This window comes from Salminus brasiliensis, chromosome 5 (assembly GCF_030463535.1).
Source record: "Salminus brasiliensis chromosome 5, fSalBra1.hap2, whole genome shotgun sequence".
Taxonomy (NCBI): Eukaryota; Metazoa; Chordata; class Actinopteri; order Characiformes; family Bryconidae; genus Salminus; species Salminus brasiliensis.
The window spans coordinates 16,235,064-16,257,254 of NC_132882.1; positions in this window are offsets into that span (position 1 = coordinate 16,235,064).

The window sequence follows — 22,191 nt, forward strand, 5'->3', positions numbered from 1 at the left end:
AACTTACAAACTTATATTTAAGGTCAACATAATTCTTCCATTATTACAGTCCACAAACAGTTGCAGACACAAGCTACAATTCTAGGCAGGTTGATATTTATTTGTTCAGATGGAGATTCAGAGTGGAGCGAATAATGAGGAGAAAAATATCACTGTATTGACCCACTAACGACACTACTCCTTACTTCCTTGGCTATGCTAATTTCTCTTAAATGGATGTAAACAGCCTGTGTCTGTTTGAATCACGATGCCTATAAACAATGGCGTAAACAGATCAGCTTACATTTGGAAGAAGGCTGGCAAACCACAATGCTGAGGCTTAACGAACTAAGGTCAGTTTTTTCCAAAGCTAAACCACAGAGCCTGAGCCTGTCATAATCGCACAGTGGCTGAGTGTGTGAGGTGTGGGGGAGACACCAGAGACGGTCCCTAGAGAGGCCCACTGAAAGAGCCAATAGTCAGAGTCCCACCTGTCAGAGATGAGCTGCAGAGTTTGTGTGTGTGTGTGTGAGCGTGTGCGCATGTGTGGTATGCAGTGGCAAGGTGTGAGGGAGGCTTCAAATTGGTCCCTGTGGTGGGTAACACTGGGTTTCTGAATATAGAGTGTGTTCTGTGTATCCAACAGACTGCCAGAGCTAGCACTGGCTGCAGTCTCTCAATTTAGCAAGAACATGTTTGTGTTCTGCAAGTTAAACAGTTTTAGAGAAACTGTTGCTCGTCATCTTGATAAACTTGCTATTGAGTTCCTATAGAGGATCCTCTGACTCTTATTTGCATTATTATGTATAATTAAGAATTACTAGAAATATTTTAACCAGCATTTATTTTACTAATAGTACTACAAAGATAATCTCCATACTGACATTTCTAAACCTTCTTTGGTTTATCACAGCCCAAGTTCCAGCTCAATGATATCATAACCCTAAAATCCACTGGTATTTTGGAAGGAGCCAATCAGCTGATACACCAGAGTAACTGAGACCTTTTGGCTAAGAGGTCCTCTCAATAGGAATGGTGTGCCTGGATAAGAAGCAGCCTCCTGCTCTCAGCATTGAGCTCAGAGGGGACATCCAATTGTTTTAAATTGTGTTTTGGGTCTTAGTGCCCTCCAACCCTGATGAATGATTTTTTTTAATATGAGGTTTGCAAAATAAATGAGTAGTGTCTTCTTCCAGCCAGTTAACGCCTGCGTAGCCAAGTCAAAGAATCTAGGTTTTGTCTTTAGAATAAAAACTTCTTAATAATCAGAGTTATTAGCCAGTGTTTCTGGTATCTACAGTCCAGCTGGTGCTACAACAGCTTTAGCCAAAAAAAAATCAATAGTGTTATAATGTAGCTTGGAGAAACACAGTTTAGAGAATTTTCTATTAATCAGCTTGGTCAGTAATTTGTGAGTTTCCTGAACCGATAGCTAATGAGTATGGTCAGCATATTAACCCTAATGAAGATCAATATTAAGCTTTTTGCTACTTGTGTAGAAGACAAAGAATATATCAGTGCTCTAAATAATAAATGTGGTGCATTTCTAATAGTAGTGCGATTGCAGGGTTCTTTCTCTTGGTGTTTCTAACAGCTCTATCACATAATCAAAATAGATAATGTCAAGTATATCAAGCGCTGATTACAGCAGATAGAAACCCCATTAAACAAAGAGTAGTTTGTCAGTGATAATTCCACTGAACTATACTCCACACTAGGGTTGCATCAGTATGAGATTTTCATGGTATGATAACCATCTTTGAAAAAAATCTTGGTTTTACAGTATCACAGTATACTATATTTCACAATTTATCTTGTAGTAGATCTTCTTCTTCTTCTTCTTTTTCTTCTTCTTCTTCTTCTTTTTTATTATTATACACTGACCCTTAATTTGTTAAACAAAACATTTACTAATGTTAACAATTTATTAATTGAAGTAAATCGATTGATTTGTTTTCTAAATTCTGAAAACAGAAAGAAATGAATGGAATTCTTTTGCATTCTGGACTTTGTTGCATTTTTTAAATACAATAGTTTACCTAAACCTGGTATACAGCTGCAACTCTATTCTATACACATATGTTGTGCAATCAAAAAAGTAGATGAACAGCGATATATTAGCCCAAAATAACATTCCCTTGGCTTTTTCTAGGCTATTCTGGAAAGCAGCAGCAGATGAAAACAATAGGAAGAGGGAAAGTGAAAGCCAAAGTGCTGACAGAATCACTAAAAGACTGGGAGCATTCTTACTGATCAAATTATTGAGCTGGAAATGCATGCCAGCCAGCAAGATTTTAAAGAAGACCATTACTGCTTTTCACTTCACATGTGCATAGCCAAAAGCAGTGGTCTTCAGCAACCTGAGGACAAGAATAAGAACCTAAGAGGAATCAACTCCTCTATAACCTTAAATGGGTTTCAGTAAGAGCTTATGATGGAAACCAGCAACCAGTACGTAAGATGACAATAATGGTGACTGACAATACAAAAAACATGTGTCACACAAACCTTGGAGCTGACAAATGCTTTCAGTTTTTGGAATTGAAAGTTAAATAGCATATTTAATGAAAAATACTGCTCATAACAAACCTACATGAACTCAACAACAATCATTAAAAAAAACTATTTTTCCTTATTATAATTCAAAACAATAGGTGATGGAAAACTGATAGAAAACTAGCCCAGTATGACACAACAGTTATTATCTTGTGCAGTAATGAACCAAAACATCATTATTAGTCAAAAACATTCAATACTCAAATCTCCCTAAATGTGGATTTCCAGGTTAAAAACCTCCCCAATAAATAAATAAATAAAACCCCAGCAAGACAGTTTCTATTCCATTGATTATCATGCTTGCAAACAGAAGAACTAAGTGTATTTGAAGTTCTGAAAATGGGATGTGATCTAAAGACACGGGTAAATGGAGAACAGATCTCTGGCACTGCAAAAAATCGATCTGGCAGCCGAGAATGTGTATACATACATGTATAGAAAAAAATCAATGGAGAAAGAAATGACCAGTAGGTCAGGAGGTAAAAGAAAGCGTAAACTCCGCAGCCAATCTGTTTCTTCTGCCTTTTAAATCAATTTATATTAAAAAGACAAAAAAGAAGAAAAAACACAGGCAATATTGATTGAATATTTCAACGGCGCAAACCAAAACATCTTTGATATAAAAAGCTGAAAATCTGAGCAAAGGCTCCCAACTTTCCTTAAGGATACTCAAAGATACACTTAAAGTGCTTTAAGACTGCTTTAATTGTGAATTTTACCATTATGTATATATCCAGACAACAGCTTAAGTGTCTTACGCCTTTAAAGAAAAGCAGGCCTGGTTCTGGACTAGTGTCCAAGGAGACAGAGCGCATCAGCATTTGCCTAATCCTCTGGTAATGGAGGTTATCAAAGCCACAAGCCCAGAACTACTGCAGCCGGCCCCTCAACTAAAGGCCATTTGCATAACATTACGGCTGCTCAACAATGTGCATTATGCTTGTATTGGTTTAGGTTCTCACAAGGTCTTGTGGTGCTTTGCTAGCATTCAGTGGGAAAAAACACCAAAATGTCAATGTGCTTGTTGGTTTTTGTCTTCTGAGAGACTGAACAATCTCTACAAGGGCATTAAAGTAAGGAAGAGTTGTGTGTTGTGTGGCGATTTTTAGCACCCATTAATGACTGCAGCAGAGTTAAACAGTCCACACGTAGCAATTTAAATTAAGCTTTCATTTCCTATTAGGCATGAAATAGACCAGATAGATTTAGATAAAAACAATCCCTGTTCTTAGAGTCTGCATATTGCTGTGTATTCTATGTAGTTTATTTTAATTGCTTATCCAAATAAACATTTTACAGCTGATTTTTGTGTTTTACACAAATGTGTTAAAGTGACTCTATTTGCAAATTGTTGTCATCATTGTGCTTGATGCCTATCTTGGATTCCAAATATTACTCCTAACATATTGGTTACATAATGTGTGCGTCCAGTCAGTGTGCACATTTTTTCATCAGACATTTTTTTACTATTAAAGTGCAATCAAGATGTTGTGTATTCTACATATTTCAGTCTGGAACTGTATTTGTATTATCTGAAAATGTATTTTAAATAAAATAATGAATGGAAATAACACTACTAACCACTGCTTCTGTGACACAGCTCTGTATTATGCTTGGGAGTGGAATGAAAGACCCATCAAAATCTATCATGCTCGGTGCATCCAAAATGGAACAAGGCACCCAAAAAAGATGAATACAGACAATGGAATATGTGTCGAGCACTAGGTTCCCACTGCTTTTTATCCATTTTTTTTTTTTAAATCTGTGAATTTCTTCCCTGGTTCAAAGACCATACTGTGCACAGTTGGGGGGCTTCAAAGCTCCAAGTCCACAGAATTAGGGAAGAGAAAAGCGGCTTCTTCAATGCTCAGGGCTCAGAAATATCACAAGGCAAGCAACTAGAAAACCAAACTTTCCTTCCCTGAATGCCTCACAAGAAGAGTGGTGTGTTTTACCTGTCAGTACAACATCCATGCTGAAGCTCTGGACACTGTTACCTGCTTAGGATGACATCAAAAGGTGGAAAATTTTGGACACGGGCAGACGGCCTCTGCATTTGCTACCCGTTGTATTCTCAGTGAGATGAGATTCAAGCATCTCTAGGTAAGTTGGATGACGAGACTGTTTTGTGTTATTTGTCAATATTTCATTTTCCTTGTATTTTTGTCTTTACGTCATAACTCTTAACACTGGAAAGCCAGTGTCATTGTGACGCTTTAAAGGTTTGAGTGCTGTTTGAGTTTGTTACTGTGACTGGAGAAAATGCTGGCAGTCCATGGAGAGAATATTGGTGATAATAAGCTATGGCTGTTCAGTTCTGCAGAGTTGTGGCTGAAAGTGTGATCTGAATTTGAACTGCTAGACTGCAGCAAATGCCTTTGTTTTCCGTAAGGTCTAGCTGTATGAACTTCTCGTCAAATTCTCAGTACTAGCTAGTTAGTGACACTGACCTTTTCTCAGCATTGTTTTGACTCTCAGCCGTTGTCAGTGCACAAGCTAAGGCTGGGCGTGGAGATGACTGTTCACTTAGTTCCCTCAAAAAATAGCTGCAGTAACAGCTTCTACGTCCTTGCCCAGCCCTGTATCCCCAGTGCTCATAATTATGCATCGCTGGTCACATTTGTAGGGGGAAAAATACTGTGACTGATGTAAAATAATTAGTGCGCCATGGATCGGGCCGCTCTTTGCCAGCACCGGATCAGTGCTAGCTAATGGGGTGTGAAAGGGGATTGCTACCTGGCTGTGTCGTGTCTTTCTCTCCTAAATAATGCAATATGTGTGCGCACCGTGTGATGGAGCACTCATACAGAGCCGCTCCACCACCCAATTATATCAACGTCATGACAATTTTACCTGCCAAGGTGACACACTGCCTAATGCTAATGGTACCTCATTACTCTTCCCCCCACTCTTACTCAGTTTTTATTTTAGTCAGAGCTAGACTCTGCATTAACTGAGCAGAATCTTAATCAAGAAGAAGATGAGCCCCTGACGAACCTGCTCGGGAATAAGTGAATGCACAAAGAAACAGATGGGGGGGGGGGGTAAATAAATATTGGTTCGATCAAATGTGAGTAATTTATGTTTATAAACACTGTTGGAATGAAAATCCAGAAACTGCAGAAATTTATGTCACAAGTCACAATTAGAAGGACGAATAATTACAACTAATGTTTTAAACTGAACAGCTGTCTGTCAGCTTTATACAGAAATATACCTACAATAAAATAGAATTAGATTATAATGCTCCATGATTCTCATATGCATTGTTTTTTTCAGTCTCATTGTTGATTCTTATTGTGGAGTGTCTTTCAGGAGCACTTGCAGATAATAAAGTACTGGACCACACATTAATTTACTGATTCAAAGAGGTGGTAAATGCCACGTATTAAATCTATGACTGTATGTCACACTGCAATTCGCTCCACATACCTTAATTACTGGTAAGTTTATGATATGAGGTACTTCAGCAGAAAGAAACGTAAAAAAAAATTACATTCGCAGAAAATGTTTAGGTGAGCGTCCAAATGATCTTGGTTCATGTTTTATTCTACCAACAGATTTCTACATTAGTGGTGGATTTCAACAGCGTATACATACACACACTCAAGAGTTCCTCCAGAATTACTCCATAATAATATTATTGTGTATTCTGACATTTGACATCATCACCAACTCTGTGCATTTTAAATGAGTTATCTATATCTCTATGGTCACTGGGTTCAATTTCAATATTCCTGCATATAAGTCAGAAAGCAGTCCTGATCTCTATGCTCATAAATATATTATAGATGTGTTTTTTTATGCTATGCATTTGTATTCATTGTATGATTAGCTCTGACATACTACTCAACACTCTGCGTATTTGTCCAGCCAGTTGTGCATTCCGTGGCCATTCTGGACCCTTGAGCACAGAACAGGCGTAGAAATCTCCTTAACATCTGCGGCTAAAGGGGCCGCCACCGTGTCCCCGCAAAAGTGAAATGCCATTGGAATCCCATAGCTCTTTGTGAAGAAAAGAAAGGGAAAATCTTTAGGGAAACAATGCACACTTTTCAAAACACAGAAAAATAAAATATATAAATGTACAAAAATAATATGTCAAATACTAATAACAAATACCACAAAATCAGTCAAGTTTTGTGATATTCCAAAATAAGCACACATGTAAAGCAAGCTTTCAAAAAGAGCTTTATTAAATTATATATATATATATATATATATATATATATATATATATATATATATATATATATATATATATATATAATTATTATTTACATATAATCATTGTAATAGGCTATTTTAAACATTCTATTCCATTCTGCTGTGATATTAGGTGTATAAATTCCCCTCACTCCATACTACACGGACACATCACTCCCTTTTTCATATCCACAGAAAATGCATTTAACCCCGATTTGGCTCCCAACTACTGTCAAATTAAAGCAGCACTTCATGCACTGCGATACGGTATCCTTTATTCACAGTTTCCATAATGAGTGTAGCGATAGTTTAGTTTCCCTATTCAATGTTCACTAAATTACACACGGGCAGGTAGTTTAGATTGAATTGACTAAATTAGACACAGTAATCATATGATAAGCCATGAGAACTAATGCTGATTCTGTAATCTGCACCTAAGGTTAAAATGCAATTTGCCCCCTGTTTTAACCAAACTTACATTGCAACTAAACAGCCATACCTACAGTTGTCTGTAAATTATTTGACAGATTTTAAAATAATGGTTTAATTATCAACAGTCTAATTAGTTGTGTCACTTGTGCTAATATTATATTCTGCAGAAAGTGACAGCAGAGATAGGATTCAGATTTAAGCGAATACATATATGTCAAATTTTCTACTTAGACATAGAATACATTTTTAATGGGTATTCAGAATACAATTAGTTTTTTACATATTTTAAAAAATATTTTAACATGTAGTAGCGGGATAGGGGTGCTAATGTTGCCAAGAAAAAAAAAAATTATTTTACATACACTGTACATCCAAAATTCTTAAATAACTATAGAGAGCATTAATAATAAGAATAAAACATATTTGTGTGTATGTTGTAAACTAAATATTAATTACAGTGAATATAGAATAAGGCAACTGTCATTGGTATAAAAAAACAATGTTAATCGGTGCATATTCAATGATCTAATATGATGAATTTGTTTTGCCATGCTATGGCAGGACAGTAAACTTATTTATGCTTTATTTATCTCCCACTATACTACACTTACTGTCATTCCATCACAGCATTAAACTCCAGAACTATCTGTCGTTGAGAATGACTGATCCACTAAACCATTAATAAGAGATTGTACAGTACCAGCAATCCAAGCATGACAGTCATGTAGTGTAGTGTACTACAAATAAACTAATATCAAGATATAATAATAAAAAAATATATACACAGGTCAAAAATGTCAAGACAAATAGAGGATAAATGTGTGGAAATTAGTAGTAAAAAGTATTTTTAATGTGCTTCAAACTATAGCTTAGAAATGCAGAATGAGTTTTGAACATCTATCAGGGTTAACCCCTTGAATGCTAGGCTTTTTGTAGTTTTAATTTTATTATTCAGTAGCTATTAAGAATTATTTTAGCTACAAAGCTATAAAGTATTTGAGTCATTTCTGGATGAGGAATTGAGGGGATGAGGCCTTTAGGATTTAAAGGGTTAATATTATAAGTATATTAATGTTACAGACATATCATATATCATGGTAATAATTTAAAGTATATCTGTTTTATGATTTTAGATTAGGTTTTGTCTGCCATCCAAGCAGTCAGACAGTAATGTGCATGTCTCACCTTCACATTACATTTTTACAACCATTTGAAATTATTTGGGAGATCAGAGGAAAATTGGTGAAGAATTTATATTTAATTTCTAGTGCTGATTCAAACAACCGCCATTATTGTGTAGCATTTTCTCAGATTATTTATTGCAGAAGACTGTATGTAGCCTAGAGAAGAACAGGTAGAGAAGGTAATAACAACATGGCATTGCTAATTTATTTACTATTTCGATAAGCTACAGCAGGACTGAGAATAGTGGAGGTTTTGCAGCCGCTTAGAGTAAGTGAAAAAAACCAGTTTGGTAGTTAAAGCTGGATTATTAATGGGCTTTTGTAATTATATCTTCAAAAGCAATGTTAAAATACATTGTAGTCAGTGAGACTTTTCAAAACTCTTTCAACTGCTTTTCTTTGCCTTGATAAACGCAGCTTAAAAATTCCACTTCATTAAGTTTTGTTTGGTGTGAAAAAGGAAGATATGCACATTTTCATACTTCCACAGTATTCCAAGGACTAAATTCACTTGTGAGTTTTTTTTTTTTGCTTCTTGTTTTTACTCATGTTGGGACTGCAGGCCCATTTCACTCCTCCAGCTGTGAGTTGGATGATATCAAGGGGCGTGACAGATAGCACATGATCTACCTCCATGTTTGCTTGTTGGTGCTCTTAAATCACATGAAGTGTACCTATCTGGGAAGTGATATAGTTCAAAGGGAAATTGGTGGTATTTCGTCCCTCTGAAACTACTGTCAGGATACTCTAACTTACTCATCTCTAAATTTCATTTCAAGGTCACTCTTTGTAAATATAGTTACTACTTAAAGTATAACTACAACACCGATTACTGTATGTATCTGTAGTCTGTAAATCAGTTTTACTATATATAGTTTGTTTATAAATGTAGATTATGATCCAGCATGATGTAAAAATACATCTTTTTAATTTGTAAGGACAGAAGACTCAAATATAATGGTCAGAATTCATAAGGACATGAAAGGCTATACTAATAGAGCCACAAATCATGGGGAAGGATTAATGGTTTTAAAAAAAGAGCAATAACAGCTCTTTGGTATGTTAATTATGAAATACAATTTCCAGGCAGGCATGAGTTTTTCATTTTTGTGGCTGTGGCTGAAGTTGGCATGAACAGCACTGACACAACAGGAATTCGTTTAAAAAGAACAACTGCACAATCACAGTATGCAGAATGTTAAATAAAATGACATGCTTGTATTGTTATTGACTGTACACACCATCAATATTAGACTTCACACACATCTCTTTATTTTTTGTTGTAATGATTTCAGCAGTATTTTTAGGCTGCAAACTCAAATATATATAATCTGGAAGGAACATTAAACATCTATATAATAATAATAATAATAATAATAATAATAAAAACATTACTGCTTTTTTGCAATGAAACTGATAAAACTGAGAAAGTGTTAATACACACACAAGCGCAAAGGGACTAACACGGAAAGAAAATTACAGAGAGGGTGACCAGTCTCAAGCATACTAATATTAATGATTAAAAACAGCAGGGGTCCAGAGGCTGAAAGCATGAGATATTCCTCACCTCAGTATAAAGTCAAATACACACACACCACACACACACATACACACATGGAAGGACACACCAAATCCTATTTACGGATGCTGTTAAAATACCTCTCGAAATTGGCCTGCAGGTCTCTGATAGAAATTATGTTGGAAGGTTTATTTACCCTGAATTTTAATTTTCTGTCTCATTGCCTTTGGTTATTTGGTCTGTGTTATCGTATTTGCTTCAAACTAATTGTTAAATTGGTACCTTCACTTTCATATTTATAATTACTTCAGGTAACACTGGTGGAAACTAACATGAAAAAGAGCAGAAGATGATCTGGGAATGTAGTCAATCAAGTAAAAACATGAAAAACATTTTAGGCAAATGTGAGACAAGCTCCTGCGTGGTCCAGCATAAGTAATTCTTTAGGTGCAAAGATAAATGTATAATACTATACTATCCTAGCACTCTGAAGTCCCTGCTACACCCTACGTGACCACACGGATGAGTCGATTCTCTAACGATATAGAAATTATTACCTTGATAACCATCACGGACTATCACATAAACCACTAATGCATAAAAACCAAGCACCTGAGGTGTAAGAGCGCACATGGTCTCACTTCAAATTCAAGTGGAGAATGATTGCTTCAGGTTGGAGATGCTTCAGATAGATAAATGAGCATATAGTAAAAGCACTCACTTTCAAATCCCAATGCATGGAAGCGATAGGAATATCTGTCGCAATTCTTCCTCTGGTTTAACTACTAATGAACTGGCAGTAAATCAGTGACCTTCATTATCATCATCAATAAAAAAAAAATACTACTTACTCATAACTTGCTCACTCCTTAAATATGATTGGTCAAAAAGTTCGGTCAGGTCAGTTTTCCAGACATCAGTCTGCCTTAATTAATGAAGCTTGAATGCTACAAGTGGGCTGGGCGAAATGCTCTTTTGTTTATAGCCTACTCATTTATTTAACATTTTTAACTTAGAAAACGTGTGTATGTGTCATCACATATGCATGCCACACTGTGTGTGTTTGTGTGTATATGTGAGGGGATGGGGGAAGGGTAGCTAGTTAGAGCTCCTGGAGGGCTGGCTGGCCAGCTCACTTTGAGGCTCTCGCTTAGCCCAGCAGAAAACAGCAGGGAGTCCTCTACAAAACCCAGGAACAAATGTCACCATCCACCCCACACCACCACCACCACCACCACCACCACCATCAGCAGCCTACCCATCCTCCCCTGCTCTCGCTCTCTCTCTCTCTCTCTCTCTCTCTCACTCACATACACACACATACGCACACACAACTGGCCTTCACAAAGACTCTTATCAGGGGCTGGGGACCGGAGAGTAACAGAGGCAGCACAGCCAGCAGGAGAAACAAATGAGATCGAGGAGAGCATGTGTATTTCTTAGCAGCTGTCAAGTAGATAAGTGTGAGATTAAAAATTAATTTGAAGGCGATAAGAGATGATGCAGTTGCCGTGTTTATCTAGAACTGTGCTCCACTCTCTCTCCTATTGCCTTCTTGTTATCTCAAAACAAGACGGTGGCAACAGGTAGAGAAGTCTGTCTGGCAAAGCTGTTCTCGGTGTGAGATTCTTCAAAATAACCAGCGCCACTGGGGAAAAAACGGACCGAGGGATAGTGATGGTCTTGTTTTTCGTTCTCCGTAACTCTCTTTTTATGTCAGCAGTGGAGGGAGAAAAAAAATGAGCAGTTCTCTTCAGCGAGAAGCCAATTAGGTTTTTCCGCGTGAGAGTATCTTAATCAGTAGCATAATTGGGAGCCCCCTGCTGAGACTGCGGCTGGGGACAGCACAGGGTCCAAACCAACACATACACAGCCATATTGAGCTTCAAACCCCTCATGTCAAAAAAAGAAGAAGAAAAAAACACAACTTTATAAACAATTAACTCACTGCTTGGCTAAACCAACAGTGAGAGTCAGAGTAACCTGGCATCATTAAAATGTGTACGTAATGAGCCGCGTGGGGAAGGGCTGGATATTTTTAGGTGGTGGTGGTGAGCTCAGTGTAGTAGATTTCCAAACTGCAGTCTTTATTATCATCGGCATCGATAAGTGGACAGTTCTAGTTAAGGTAAAGGTTTAGTCACTTCACTGTTGTGAAGTCACTGTTTGCTTGTGTCTGTCTGTCTGAAAGGTCAGCATTTCACTGTCAGGTGAAAAGCAGTTCACTCCTCAGACCTTACTCAACAACTTATTCACAATTTCAGTTGCCTCATGTTTACCTGTAATTTTAAGCATCCTAATATGTGTCACCATTTTTGTCATTTCACTTTCACACTCTTAAACATAAAGGTGCTTCACTTGATGCAAAGGTTCTTCACCAATTTACAGGTTCTTCACACTCACACATCTATTATACAAACATGGTTCTACATGGTTCTAAAAGTTGTTCTTCTGTGGCTTTTCTCAAAGAAACATTTAAAACACTTTTGCCAAATGATTAAAACAATGATGCCAAAACCTACATTTTGTACATTTTGCTATTCAACATTTCACACACTGCAATGGCCTAAATCCAGTTGACCAGGACTAATTATGCTGTATACAATAGTGTGTTGTTGGTCAGTGTACTATAGGCCTAAGTGATGACAATATCCACATTACTTTCCTACTCACACTGCTTACTAATTTTCTATTACGCATCAATAACGGCAATGATTCTCACTAAAAGGTTTCATTATGAGGTACCCAAGATTAATTTAGAATTGTAAATCTTTATAGAAAATCGTTTGCACCATGGTCATGGAACAACCTTCAAAACTAATAATTTTGTCTCCATGAATGAGTTCAAAGTTTTGTTAAATAAATGTATAATTTGAATTCTGTAATTGTTTTCCCTGGATTTTTATGTTTGTATTATGTTATTCTGTTCTGTATTTGGTTTCAATATGATCATGTATATTGTCTGATGTCCACTTGTTATGTTTGATTTTATAATCACTAACAGCAAATGGTGTGGTGTCTTGGCCCAGACTCCTTTAAAAAAATTCAAGGGACCTCCTAGTTAAATAAAGGTTACACTCATTTATTTATTAACACAGTAATAAATATTACAATATTATCCAGACCAAACACTGATTTGGCTTATCAATGCTGATTTCACCTCAGAATACGCCTTTCATATCAATGACCTTGTCCGTCTGTTGTGTACACCTTTTGCGTATATTTAAAGGGTGAATTCCACAATCAATGCCTTCAGAAGAAGAGAGTAGCAGCTCCAGCACTGAATTTTCTATAAGAATGAACGAAGCGGCGTGCCCTTTAAAATCGATCGACAGAGCTCTGAATGCCGCATCAATGGTCCACAGCAGTGCTGGAGAACCACAGCCCGGAACACTATTCACTGCCCCAACACACCTGATCTAGCGCTTTAGGTAATTATCAAGGTCTTTGTGAGCTGAATCAGGTGTGTTGGGGCTACAGAATACCTCAGGTCAGTGGGTTCCTAGGACTAAAATTGAAAACCACTGGTCTACAGCACACTGTAAACCCAGCCGTTAGATCATTCGTATGACTTATGTACAATCCTATAACAGAGATGCATTTGTAAGAGAAGCCTCTACAGAGATTAAGGAGGTTCCCCAAGATTGTACTCTGTTTGGCTGTTTACAAATAAAAGGTAAGATGATCAAATGTTTTCCAGTGGGGAACACATCTTCAGATATATTTGATGCACATTTATGCTTCAAGAATGGGGTGTGTTCTACAGTGCCTGAGCTACTACATGTATTTGATACATTTTACAATGCATAAATAACCAAATACAAAGACTTGAAAAAGTGTACCGCCTCAACAACAGAATAAATCACCCAGTAGTATGACTCCAAGATAGATGGAAATGTGGTGACTTGTGTATTGGGTGTTTCCTGTAGACACAAAAGATGTAGCAAATGCTTAATACCTGTAATATACATTACAGTGGGTTTTAGGGATGCAATGATATGGGACTGGGGATTGGGGATGCTGGTTCCTGATAAATGGAGGTTGATGGACAATGGAGATTTTAGGACATATATATTTATAGATATAGAGTTTGAGACTACTGTGGTTGACAACTTGGACTGAGATGTACTTGGATTAACATCAGAAACATAGCAGTTATTTATATTGGGTTACAAATGCATTAGAATTAATAAAGTACAGACAGTGTACCTAATCATTCTGTCCTACTGGAATACTAAATAATAGTAAATACATCAATAAATAGCACTTTGAAATATCTCATACATTTATTACAGCAAACCTGTAAATAAAGATATGATTCCAATATTACTGCACATTTCTAGTTGTATTTAGAATAGTAGAAAATCCCAGTGAATCATATTGCTACTAAATATAATATTCAGCATTAACGATTACAAACACAATAGCTGTTTGCACTTGTGGTGGAAGAACAAAAACCTGATTCTTTTAGTTCAGTTTTGAAATGCCCACTTACATGGAGGTAGTAGTTTTGATGTTTTCAGACTGCATCACATACACACTAGCAGTGGCTTTTTTTTTTTGCAAAAGATTAGTGACTAGATTGCTAACAGTTACTACAAAACTAGCAGCAGCAACAGCATCAATAGCAGCTTACAGGAGTGAAAGTTTTGGGGCCTCTTCCCCCTCCCCTCTCTTGCGGGAGCTCTTGAACTCTTTTTAAGTCGGCCACCACACCATGTCTAATGGCCCCCGCTGAGTCCGCAGTCTTGCTCCCACCGCTTCCCGGCATCAAGCCCATCGTGCCCAAATCAAACCATAGAAAATTGGACTTAAAATATCAGGGAGCGGCCCCCGAAAAACCCAAAAGCTGCATCTGTCGCCGGCATACATGAAAGTTGAGCTCACAAGGGACAGCATTCACATCAGTGTTCAGTCGATGTTATTTCATATTAAAAGCGGCAGCGTTTATTTGGGTTAGGGTTTATTTCTGTAGAGATGTTTATTATTTTCAGCTGGTCAGAGGAACATTACAAGGAATACGATGGGAAAGCAGCGGTGCGTGGCTACACGTCGTCTACTGCTAACAGTAAGTCGATGTGACATGCTAATGGTCCTTAGCAGTCCAAGAGAGGTGAGCTACCATATTCATTATATTACTGAACTGTACGAAAGGCGTAATTACACTGTTGATATGACAGGCTGTCTTCTGCAGTATGACCCATTACTACAGCAAGCTAACAAGTACAATGAATTCCACTGCAGTGTGTTGCTAATTCAAAATGGCTGAAATCTCAGTTAGTACACATGATAGATTTGGATTCAATTGGCAGGTTACTGGGGACAGCACTGGTTCCAGGTATTGTTTGTAGGTGCACGCTGAAGCATAAGAATTTGGTGTTCTCCACTCAGTACCTTTTCATATGTTGCTAGCTCCATCAAAGCGGAGGTGTCAAACAGCAGCCAACATTTGCAATTCTAACCAGAGCACAATGTCGCCCTGTTCCAAAATTACAAGCGCAAGCGTTTTTTCAGAGCCGCCAGTCCCTCTGTGTATGTGTATGCGTGTGTGTGTGTGTGTCCTCATATAGGCAGAATTATGGTGAGGACTGTGGTGAGAACAATGCGAATGGTTCAGACTGGGCTGCATCCAACCCAAACACACATACACACACACACACAAAGACGAGAAAACACACTGAAGGGTGAGCAGCCGTCAGTCAGCCTATACTCTCTGCACTCTGTCAGTCTCTCTGAAAAATGCATGCGATGCTCCGCTGAAAAATTCAGGACATCCAGGCAAGATGCTATTGGGCAGAATGCAAATGTCTGCTAATGATGCAGATGCTGTAAAGTTAACAGATCAGCTAAGTTTGGTTGAGAGAATGAAGAAAAGCGTATGTATATGGAGGGGGAGGGGGGGACGGGTGTAGGTGGAAAGAACGGGGGTTGATCACTGCGTATTGTTCAATCAGCTCACGCTATTCTTTTCTTTTTTTTCTTTCTTAGACAGACATAGGAGCAGCCAGACAGACAACATAGAAACACAGACAGGAAAACAGATAGACAGAGAGGCAGACAGGCAGGCAGGTGACAAAAGTGTGGTGAAGACCATTTTTATTTGACCCCTGCAAATCTAAAACCGCCTACGATGTGCGGCAATAATAAAGAGGCACAGTTCAGTGCAGCTCTACATAGCGAGTCAAACAGGGTGAGAGACCCTCGGTTCAGGCAGCAGTGCTCGGGAAATACAGATACGGTGCGAATAAACAAATTAGTATTTTGAAGAAGAAAAAAACGCATCTGGAAATGCTGCTGAAAGATGTTAATTATCCTAAATATTGAGGGATAGGGAGGGGGAAAGAGGGGTGGGGGGTGGGGGGACTGATGCCATACAAAGAGAAGGTTTTTCATTGTGTGAAAATATAAACACAGATGAGCTGTGTCTTTGATTTGTTCATGCTTTTCACTCCGCGCAGCAGGGATGTTCAGGAGGACGTGCCCTCTTTGCATTCGATGTAAATAGGGACCGTGGACGCTGTGTGATGAGATTATATTCCTCCCGTTTCTGCTCTTTCTCTCCTTTTCCCTTTCTCTTCTTTCTCTCACCCTCCCTCAAAAAAGAGCACAGTTTTTTTCACCACCATTATAGTCTTTTTGCTAGCTTTGATTCGTCTCTTTTTTCGGTTCCCGCGCATGGCAAGTGTTTCCCTGGACTGAATAGACGTGTAATGTGTTTTGGATGTTACAGCGCAGACGAAGGATACTTATTGTTTGTAGACAATCTAAGTGCCTGCCAGTCAGTGTCTGACTACCAGCTTATCGTACTGTAATACAAGCAGCACAGCAGCAACCTCAAACTTTAAGACAATCATTTTAATATGTGTCTGTCTCCAACTGCGCATTTCCAATAATGGGTCATTCTAACAATATAGGCATTCAAGAATTTGATTTGACAACAGAACAGGTCTTGTCACAGCAATTCTCCACTGAACATCTTTTTTCTTTAAATAGGAAACAGGACTGCAGTAATTATGGCGATTAAAATGATTGATAACACATACAACTGAAATATTTCTGAGCCGTCTCTTTATTATGGTTAATGTTGATCTTCTGTTCTGTTATAGAAATTACTGTGCAGTCACTGTGCATTCACATTTATTGTTTGGGGTGCGTCCTCACATGCAGCAAAAAAAATTTCATAAAACTGTTTTGTAATTTTAGAAGATTTAGTTCAATTGTGACCAAGCTTCTGACCAACTGCATTCTTGTTCTTAATCACTGGGAATTTTAAATATCAGCATTATATAAAGTGAACATTTCATAAATTCTATGGTTTCATAACTTTAGTGTGTATAGCACTGTAAAGCTGCATTATATGTTTATGATCAAATAATCAAAATGTACACCATTATATTAAATGATCCATGTCGCTTGTATCCGCTGCCACTTTAAGAAAATCATACACCTTTTCATTTGTATTCATTTCCTTAGAAAAAAATTATTATTCAAACAAGAACAGCAGCAACAATAGTAGTAATATTAAGAGTATTAATATAATAATGTTGAATGATTAATTAAAAATATTAAATACAAATGTACATCAGCTAATTGTGTTTATCAGATTAAAAACATTTCTTTCTTTATGGTGGACAGAATAATTTTTACAATATAGAGAATGCAAAAACTAACAGCATTTTTTTATTTTTTAATTAAATAACTTCTTTTCGTATACTAAAAAGAAAAAATATTTAATTCAAATCATTTTTTAATCATTTTAATGATTTAAACCTAATTTGATCATATACAGAAATATTTCTTTAGAATTTCTGGCATGATTGTAAATGCCCTAATGTTGTCTTTAAGAGGTGCTTTCTCTTTTAGAGTAACGATGCCCAGCGCTGCATTGAGACGGCAAGCCCAAACTTTTATTCGGTATTAGGGATTTCTATGGCATCAATTGGGATAACAGCAGAGCCGATGAATGTGGAGGGGGTGGCTGACCAACTCTTTAATCTGTGTTTTTGAACCCTACAATGAAATGGAACACAAAAGGGGCTGACCTGCGGTCGGATATTGTTGCCTGTGCAGCCTTACAAAGCAGGGGAACTTTGAAGAGAATTTTGAGCCGAGGTGCTCAAAAGAGGGTTTTCTGTTTGTTTATGCGAGTGAGATTACGCTTCAGTGTCTGAGAATGGCTCGGTGTTTGGAGTACTCTGATGTAAGAGTTAAACAGCAAAGCCTCTTATACTCTGAAGAAGTTGTAAAACATGGCAGTTTAATCAATTCTGATGAAAGCCTTTTTTCTGTTTACTGTTTTATTTTTCACATTAGACCTTCAGCTAATATTTGGAATTTTTTTAATAATGAGTTACATGGTTGTGTACATATTTTTTTTCATCAATTTGTATTTTATTGAAATGCAAAATGCAAATAAGAAATTATTTAAATGTAGTACAAATGTTTTTCATGATAAGCAACAACAGTGTGGGTTTTGGCGTTTTTTTTTTTCCTAACAGGGATTGTAATTTACCATTACACGAGTTTACTGTGATTTATGGTTAATATATAGTCACAAAAACCTTGTATCTCCAACATTATTACTTACAGGATGAGGAAGTCAATGTTTATTTCTGGATAATTTCTATTAGTCCATTTATCATGAATCCCGACACAATGTAAAGAACAAACGATTTAAGACTAAAAGTGAAAAACATGGAGATACAGAGTTTTTGCGTGACGGTGACAATACATTTTTATAGTTATGATGAAGTGTGCACTAACTGTTAAATAAGGTTGCTAATGCATCTCTGTGCACATCCCTATTCTCTCTATTCAGCTCAGTGAATTGCCTCATTCACACGAACTCACTAGCCACCAAATGACCAAACATTACAGAATTTGTATGTATACATGTCAGATTTCTCCATCTATTCATTTCAGCAACTATTATTTATTTTACTATTCTACTAATCCACTATTTTAACTGTTTTACTGCTAATACGTTTTTTGGTTAATATAACAATTATCCGTTTCAGCACTTAGTTTTTGTTTTCCCTACCTCAGTATGTTGCTTCTGCATCTTATTCGGACTGCCACGTACTGCCATGAGAAGGAGGTCCAGTCACCCTCCCCACAGTGTGCTGCAACATCAATCACACACTACATTAATGCCATTTATTTACCAACATCCTCATTTCAGTTAAAAATGCAATAACCTGACCAATTTTTCCAGCCCATCCTTGCACTGCACAAAGACAACAGTGCGTGTGCCAGTTTGTGCCATGCGCTGGAACAATGGAGCCCTGAAGAGTCTGGGTCTTGCCCAACATTACTGTGCATGCCAGGATGTAGGTTCGGGACCTTTAGCTAAGTTGGGGTCAGGGTACACAATCGTGTGAGCACACAAGTGGGTTTTAGCTCGCCCCCTCCTTTCACGCGTAGAGAAAGGTGCCCCTCCCCTCTGTACACTGCATCAATTCCACTGGCTTCCCAGGGGAAAAGTCTGCTTTTCTCACAAAAAAACACCACCACCACCACTATCTCACTTTCCATTTCGCTTGCTCAAACACAAGCAAGGAGCTTGATGCATCCCGTGGCTGCCTTGTGGGATGTGACCTCGGCTCTCCTTTAGGTGAACTAGCACTCCTGGCTATGCGCAAGACCTGTGCCTTCTAAACTCATCCTGAGCCTACTGGGAGAAAGTGGGCGATGCATATGTAATCCTGTTTTGTGCATGTGTGTGTGTGTGTGTGTTTGTATATGTGCATATCTGTGAGTGCTTGTATTTTTGTTTTCTCAATTCATGAGCTGAATGTTCGAACCATGCTGCCAAGCTTTCACAATCATCAACAGTTATTACTGTATTCTTATAAGGTTTAATATTAATTATGCACCACCATCCGAAAAAGGTTATTTGGAACAAATACATGCCATTTGGAGCAAGGAGGTAAACATTGCTAGAGCTGTAGATGCACTGATACCACTTTATTAAGAACTATCCAGTTTATATTTTTGGATTTTGTTGTATTTTGCTTTTGGAAAAGGATACAATAGCAAAGGGCTGAAGATACCCTATAATTAGGGACCAAGAAGATTGGTTCATCACCAATCAAAAAAATATATATTTTTGAAGCCACCAATAAAAGCAAGGCGTGATCAGCACACGGAACTAGGTACCCTGTAAAGATTACAAATAGGTTTTTAAACAGTATCAGATCACTTTTTTCGGAAAACAGGGTTCCTTATTTTTTTATTTTGTGGAAAATGCACCTGAAAGCTTTATCAGAGTCCTAGTATGACAAACATATACAGACCATACATCATCCTGACCCGAATAAACAGGCAAAGTTAACGATTTTTTGATGATTACTAAGCATTCAAAGGATAACCGCCCGTCAAACTGTAACGGCATGTCTATTTCCACAATAAAACAGAGAGAAAACACATTACTGATGCGTGTCATTAGTTGTGCTGATTGTATGGTTATTGTTGCTGCATAATTTGCACTTGTTTATTTTGTTATACTACAGTACACTGAGGGAAAAATGCTTGTCACATCATTATTAATGCTTAATGTATTTGTTGTGTCATGCTCAACTACAGAGAAGGAGAAACCACGGTATAAAAGAAAAGAGAAAAGCATGGTGCTAATATTACGTATTGCAGTCCAAAGCAGTGAACGTTAACAGTGAAACACTGATTTGAACTTTATGGTCTATTGTGAGAATTATATGTGAGAATCTTTTAATCCATCACATATATTTGTAATTAGTATATCCGTGATGTTTATATTAATACAAAAAAGTTAGATATTAGCAGTTTACATAATACCGAGGAGGACTGATGTTTGTAAATTGTCTGGGAAACGTGGAGGCCTCCTTAAAGACAAGATCTTAAGGTTTTAAGCACAGCACTGAGATTACAATCACCAGGCAGTAGGTGAAGTCTACAGAAGATATGAGCCTAAACATTCAGCACACTAAAAACAAGGGGACGAATGTAATGCTCTGTGATTCAAATGGAGGGAATAAATGGTAACGTGTACAAACAAAAGGCAAGTATATAGGCTACCCTTGCTGTCTGATCAAAACCTAAATGTTGACTTTTCAGGAGGAAAAAAAAACAAACAAACAAACAAAAAAAACCATTCTTAACATTCAATGGAAGATTTTTTTTCTATTTTATTCAAGCATTTCTATTGGTCAATTCATCATGAAACTCTGACTGCAGAATGACGAGGTTAACTGACAGATTCTTAATATTCAAAGTAAGTTACGCAAAAATGTAGATACAATGTTTTTGCATGACAGCAACAATTTATGTAAGTTAGACTGATCTAAACTAGCTGAATAAAACGAATGCAAAAAGGGAACCACCATATCTATGTAAGATACCTGTATTAGCATTTATTTACTAATATCTCAAAATCATTGCTGCAGCTCTTTCATTCAGTTACCCCTTTATTCATTCAGGTAAGCTGACCTATCACAAGACGCATATCTACTATACAGTAAACCCTTGTTTTTTGAGGAGAGATTGTAAATGTTTCTAAATACTACAGCACAATAGACCACAATAGCACAATAGAGTCAGAAGTGATCTGAGTTAGGGCTGCACAATATATCGTCTTTTCAGCATCGCAATGCGCAACATTCGCAACGCAGGACGTGCAATATTACATTAGGCAAAATAGATCAGACTTTTTTGCTACTTGATAAAAAAGGATACAAAAGACAAATTTGCTCTGCTGTCATATATTTACCAGAGGCAGACTGTATCTGTCCAATATAATTTATTTTACTCCAATCTTGGATTATTAATATCATCACATTTTGGATTACTGACTCTGAAAATTCATGTATTGTTAATACATAATATATATATTGTATGTATAAATGTATACATTACATACTCTCAATGTTTTTTCCAGGATCATGCAGCCATCAAGACCACCCTACATAAATTGCTAGGCTACATTTGTTGGTGATGTACATGTTTACCAGTTAATTCATTACTTCCTGTTTACTGAATTACTTGCCTACTTAATTAATTACATATCACCTGCCACCTGCTTTTCCAGTGCTGGTCTATACCTTACCATTATTACAAACCTTGATTGATTCAATTATTTAAATGTACTCTTTGTTTAACTTTGAATGTGTTCTTTCAAAACAATAAGAAATAAACTACATAGTGTTGCAGTTAAACAAAATTACATGTTGTAATTTATTCACAGCTTAAAATCACCAGTTGTCCTTGTTGTACTGCATGTCAACGTTCTTGTTAAATGAACCAATAGAAACAGTCCAAAATGACTTAATAAAATCTTGTTTT